The 6,859-nt window shown below is 31.8% G+C and overlaps 1 long non-coding RNA gene across 1 annotated transcript; it reads left to right on the top strand.

The window, feature by feature from the left end:
• LOC109326555 lies at positions 6,375-6,859 on the top strand. The gene is made up of 3 exons (XR_002105257.1): positions 6,375-6,471; positions 6,576-6,674; positions 6,767-6,859. It is a non-coding gene; the product is annotated as an uncharacterized LOC109326555 (long non-coding RNA).

The raw sequence follows: 6,859 nt of genomic DNA on the forward strand, positions 1-6,859 counted from the left end.
AGGAACAAAAGGTTTACAAACTTCACAAGGCACTTTATGGGTTAAAACAAGCCCCTAGAGCATGGAACAAGAGAATAGACACATTTCTTGTTCAGCAAGGACTTATAAGGTGCACAAGTGAGCATGGAATTTATGTGAAGTGTACACCTGAAGCAGCATCAGGAATCATATGCCTCTATGTGGCTTATTTACTGATAACATGTTACAAAATGGATGAGATTGAGAGCATCAAGAACAACCTAAAAGCAGAATTCGAAATGACTGATCTTGGCGCACTATCATACTTCTTGGGCGTGGAATTCATAAGGAATAGCAGAGGGATACTAATGCATCAAAAGAAGTATACCTCTGATGTACTCAAGAGGTTTAATATGTTTGATTCAAGTCCATCCTCCACACCAGTAGAAGCAGGAACAAGTCTATACAAAGAAAGCTTGGAAGATGAATCAGTTGATCCTAGGCTCTATAAACAGATGATTGGTTCACTAAGATACATTTGTAACTCAAAACCAGACATCACTTATGGAGTTGGCTTGGTTAGTAGATATATGGAGAAACCTAAACACTCTCATCTGATTGCAGTGAAGAGGGTGCTTAGATATCTCAAAGGAACCATGGATTTTGGAGTACACTTTCCTACAAGTATTGAAGGCAGTTTGAAAACAATTCATGGCTACACTGGTGCAGATTGGTGTGGAGACAAGGATGATAGGAAGAGAACCACATGCTACTTGTTTAAGCTTGGTGATGCTTCTATCAGTTGGAGTTCTCAGAAGCAGAAGGTAGTTACTCTATCATCATGTGAAGCCGAATACATTGCTGCTTGCTTAGGGGGCTGCCAAGGTTTGTGGTTAAACTCTCTGCTGAAGGAGTTGGGGATTCATGCTAATGACTCCATGTTGCTTCTTATTGATAATCAGTCTGCAATAAATTAGGCAAGGAATCCGGTGTCTCATGGTCGCAGCAAACACATTGAAACAAAGTATCACTTCTTAAGAGATCATGTGGAGAAGGGCAACTTGAAGGTTGAATTATGTACCTCACAGAATCAACAAGCAGATATCTTGACAAAATCTCTAAGGAAGGAAATGTTTGAATCACAGAGGAGAAGGCTTGGAGTGATTAGCATAACCAGCTTGAATTAAGGGAGGATGTAGGAAAAAATTGTAATTCCAGCTAGTTATGTTTGGGCTTTGTAAATGGGCTGGTTATTAGAACTTACTATGAGTAGAAGAGGAATTATTAAATTTCTGTTGGTTGTTGATAACAGATTCCATTAATAGAAACTTTTCTATTCATCATCTTCTACCTCTAGCATTCTTTCTAAAACACGTTTTCTTCTTCTTTCTTCTTTAACTCTCATTCTTCTCATTCCAACAAGTTGTTCTTCAACAATAAAGAAAGACCTCTCCTTCTCGTTCTTTTCCATGCTCTTTCTTACTTATGTTGGATAGAGAGATAACCTTTATGGGAAGAGATAAATATAACGTTTGAGCCATCTTCTGGTGATTATAATGCTCCTATCAAGCATTATATAGACTCTTTTTCAACAGTTATATCATTTCATTCGCAATTCTTTATTAAGAGTTTCGTCCTCAAAATTTCAAATCATGATTTTATAAACATAAAAATATGTGTACAATCAGATCATGTTTTATATATTCATTATATTATATGTCATGATTAAAAACAATAGCTAATAAAAATTATGATTGTTATATATTATTTGTATGATAAAACTCTTTCCGTGTACTACTATATAAGTCTTCTTCCTAACACAACACATTAATTAATGAGGATAACATAATATATCTAATAATAATGTCATTTATAAAGAAAAGTTTTGTTTTCAATATTGTCATTCTCACATGTACATATGTATGAATAAAAAATAATAATAAAAAACCTGAATAGTAATGAGTTTAGAGTATCAAATAGTAAGACTTTATTAATAAAAATAATGCTCAACATTCACTAGTAGACATAATGGTTATATTTTTAACAGGACAAGTAAATACTTTGGATAGTAATCCTTTTGCCAAAGAGTTTGCAATCATATGATTAGTGCTAATATGCTCAATTGATATATTATGCTTTTGAACTTCTTTATCGACAAAATATTTCAACTTCATATGTTTAGCATCTTTGAAATACTTCTTGTATTTAGAAAAGAAAACTGTTGTGAAATTATCACAATAAATTTAGGGCGGTTTGGCAATACTGTTGAACCATTGTCCTGAAACAAAATTTTGTAGCCACTTACCCTAATCTGTGGCATCAGAGCATGCCACAAAATCATCGTCCATAATGGATGTAGTAGTGACAAATTGTTTGACAATCTTCCATGAGATAACTCCTTCAACTAATAAATATATATAATAGAAAGTAAACTTTCTTGGGTCTACGCATTTGACAAAATTTAAATCTGAATATCCAACCACCTCAAGATGATTCGATCTCCTATAAATAAGTATGTGATCTACTGTACATTATAAATATCCTAGCATTTTCTTTGCAGTTTTCCAATATTCTATATCAGGATTATATTGGTATCTTTCTAACATTTCAACTATAAAATTAATATATGGTCACATACAAGTTTGAGTATATATTAAATTCCCAATTATAGATGCATCATAAATTTCTTCCATATGCTCCCACTCCAAATCATTCATTGGGCATTGCATGATATTCAACTCCACTATTGGAATGGGAGATGGTGATGCTAAACACTTATGCATTCTAAATGTTTCTAAAATTTTGTTAATATATGTTTTCTAAGACAAGGCCTAAAAATCTTTATGATCTATCCTAAGATATTTCTATCCTGCATCTTCCATTTCAAAAAATTTAGAGAAATGTTATTTCGTCTCATTCAAAAGACAAATGTCATTATTTGCAAGAAAGATATTAACAACATATAGAACCAATTAATAAGATAAACTTTCTCCTACTCATCTTTATGTATATACATCGAGCAATAATGGTTTCCTTAAATCCAAAGGATACAATAATATCATTAAACTTAAGATAATATTATCTGAAGCTTGTTTAAGTCCGTATAATGCTTTCTTAAGTTTACACATCATGTCATCTTTTCCTTTCTCTATAAATTCCATTAGTTGATTCATATGGACATTTTCTATTAAATCTCCAATCACAAAGGCAAATTTCACATCCATCTCCTCTAACTCCATATCATAATGAGTCACTAGTTCCATGATAATCATGAGAGAATTTTTTAGAAACCATGAAAATGTCTCCTTATAGTCAATGCCATCTTTCTGAGTACAACCTTTTGCAACAAGTCTGGTCTTCTAATGTTCTAAGTTAACTTAAGAGTCACATTTGGTCTTGAAAATCCACTTACAACCAACTACTTTCCAACCTTATGGTAATTCAACATGTTCCCAAATTTATACCCATTTGACTATTGTGATTCTTCTACTTTGAGTTCATTAAGTTTAGCTTCATTGTGAGTAATGATATCATTTTGTCATTCTTCATTATTATTAACCGATTCAATAACTTGAGGAACATCTTTATTAGAGACAAAAGTATATGGAACATGCACTCTTATTTCTTGAATGTCCACTTTATGTTTTTTTACTCCCACTAACTTCAAAATTCTCAATGAACCTAACATTCCTAATTTCTACAATTCTTATAGTATGGGTTGAACAAAAATATTTATACCCATTTAAATTTTCTGGATAAGTAATGAAATAACCATTGATTATTCATGCATCTAGTTTCTTTTCTTTTGGATTATAAATTCTAATTTCTGTCGGACATCCCCAAACATGCAGGTGTCGAAACTAGGTTTTCTTCTTGTCCATAATTTAAAAAGAGTCTTAATAAATGTCTTATTAGGAATCCTATTTAATAAATACATGGCATATTTTAAAGCATAAGTTCACAACAAAATGAGTAAAGATGAATTACTCAATATACTCCTAACCATATCTAATAATATTCTACTACGCCTTTCTGATATACAAGTTTATTGTGGTGTACTTGCATTGCATATTGCGCACATATGCCGACATTTCAAGGAATTTAGAAAATGGACATGGATGTTGTCCATTTTTATCATATCTTCCATAATATTCAGCACCTCGATCAGACCCAACAATTTTCACACTTTTATTTAGTTGGCTTTCAGTTCCTCTAATGTAAATCTCTAAGGCATTTACAGTGAGAAAATTAACATGAAAATGTCCACAACTTGCCGTCTGTATTATTTCATGAAGCTTAGTGCTTCTTAAGGATCCTTTATTTGTGTATATTTGTTTGTTAACCTTTAATAAAATTTAGACATTCATTTTGATCAGTAAAATCTAAATTCAGTAGGATTTTATTCCTTACTAATCTTTTCATTCTTTCTTTCGAAACGTGTCCCAAATGTTTATGCTACAAGTAAGAAAAACGTTCATCAATAAGCCATACTTAATTCCAACATTATGATGCAAGATTAATAATGTTTTAGCAAAAAGATTATCAAGATTTAACAAGCACAATCCCTCTACAATATATCATTACAAATTAAATGAGTATGATTACACAAACTAAACATTCATTATGAAGGTATCTAGTTAAATCAAGTTTAGATATAGAAACCAAATTCCTAGAGATATTAGGTATACAAAAAATTTCAAAATAAATTTAAATGATGTCAATGTCAAGGATTAAATGATAAGTCCGACGGGTTCCACTGGAATCTTCACTCTATTTCTCATAATGATAAAATTTTCATTTAGTCTTGTAGTCCGGGTTATAAGGAATCCACGCATTGTATTAGAAACTTGAGTAGTATATCTAGTATCAACGCACCAAGTATTATAAGGATATTTTGATAAGTTTGATTCAAAATTTACATAACCACTAGGTTTACCTTTCTTTTCAAATCAACATTTTCATTTTGGACAATCCTATTCAAAATATCCCATCTTTTTATAGAAACGATATGTGCTGTCATGATTTTCCTTCTTATGGATTTGAGAAGAAGAGACCTCATTGATCTGTAAGGGTCCATTCCCTTTCTTATCATGTTTCTTAATGATTTTCTATCTAGCTTCTTGATGATTAATATAATTGATGGAATGATTTTCTTGACTCTTCATTCTGGATTTCTCTTGAACTAGCATAATACGTAACTCATGCACATTACGTTTATCTTTCTTGGTCTTATAGATCATTTGGAAAGGACCATATTCATAAGGTAATGAAATTAATATAAATTGTACAAGAAATTTCTTATCCCATCTATTAGAAATGTCTTAAGTCTTGCTATAATATTTTCCATTTCAATGACATATTCATGCAGAGTATGAGAACCATCAAATTCCATGGTGGTAAATGTACTCATTAGTGTTCCAACAAGAGACTTATCAGCAATTTACGAGAACTCTTTCACAAACTTCATCATTTCTTTAGAACTTTTAGCTTTAGGAAGATCAAACTTAATGTTCTCAAAAAACCTACAAAGGCGACTTAGTATTATAGCAAAAAGAGAAAATTTCTAATAGGTACCTACATCAGGTACTCTCGACAAAACTTAGGGAAAGTTAAGTAAAAACTCTCAGAGAAATCTTGCAAATGCTCTTAGTTTAGAAAATTGGAGCAACTTATTTCCTTTAGATGAAAAAGAATAGGCAGATTGGGCCAATTGGATTATTCAGATGCATTAAACTAAAGCACTTTCATCTCTTAAGAAACGGATTCCAAGCAAACTTATACCATCAGCATAGTAGTTTGAGATTAATCATTTTTCTCAAGATGACATTGGGGTAAAATGGCAAGCGAACCATCAGTAGATCGTCCTAGTCAACAATAGCCAACATGGGTCGCATTACGGTTGAGTCCATAAATGATAAGTTGATAAATTCTATATCAAACTAAAAAACACGAGTGACTCACTAAAACATTAGTTCTCACATTGCATTCATATCATACATGACACCATTTAAAAGTATATATACCATTCTTGCATCAACAAGTACTCATACCATCTCTAATATTATTTATATTTATATCTAAAATTAATATTGACAAATTCATGTCACTTTTTGGGAGCCTCGCTTTTGTTTTAGGACTAGTGAATGCATTTCTAGACGATATTGCAAACATAGTCTTGGGAGAAAATGGAGTGCAAGTTGGCAAATATTATGGGATAAGTTCTCTGATCCAGCCAAGACTAGAGATGACATTATAAGAAATGTTCCAATTGGCATAGACAAAGATCAATGAACTTGTTTTGTTCACTATCGTCTGAGACCATCAACTATGGTATATAAATTGACATTACTTTGGTTGTTTGATTTTTTCTATAGCTATTTTTATTTGATTAGTGTGTGAATGTGTAATTTTTTTTCATAGGAACTTTGTAGGAAAAACAAAGAAATTCAAAAGAAGCAAGTAATTCCGCATACTGGTGGTTCTAAGTCTAATTCAAGAAGAAGACATGAGATGGTACCGACACTATCATGATACTTTTTATTTATTTAGACTTTGCACTTATTACTTTTTATTTGTTTAGAAAATCTCAAATTTGAATTAAGTTTTCTATATTTTAGATGGTGAATGGGAAGCCACCAGGTCGTAGAAACTTATACGTTGCCACTCATAAAAGGAAGGATGGAACATTTGTAAATGAAGCGGCAAAGATTGTAGCGGTAGGTTCAATCTAATTAACTAATCTTCTTTGCATGGATTGAATTTTAATCTTCAAATTTTTACAATTGATGACATTTTTGCATGCATGTAGGAACAAATTCAAGAGGCTTTGACTCAAACCAACATTGATGAATCTGAAGTTTCTCCTCATGATTCAGTTGGTAGAGTGATGAGACCAGATTAC

Source organism: Lupinus angustifolius, chromosome LG14, assembly GCF_001865875.1.
Source record: "Lupinus angustifolius cultivar Tanjil chromosome LG14, LupAngTanjil_v1.0, whole genome shotgun sequence".
NCBI lineage: Eukaryota > Viridiplantae > Streptophyta > Magnoliopsida > Fabales > Fabaceae > Lupinus > Lupinus angustifolius.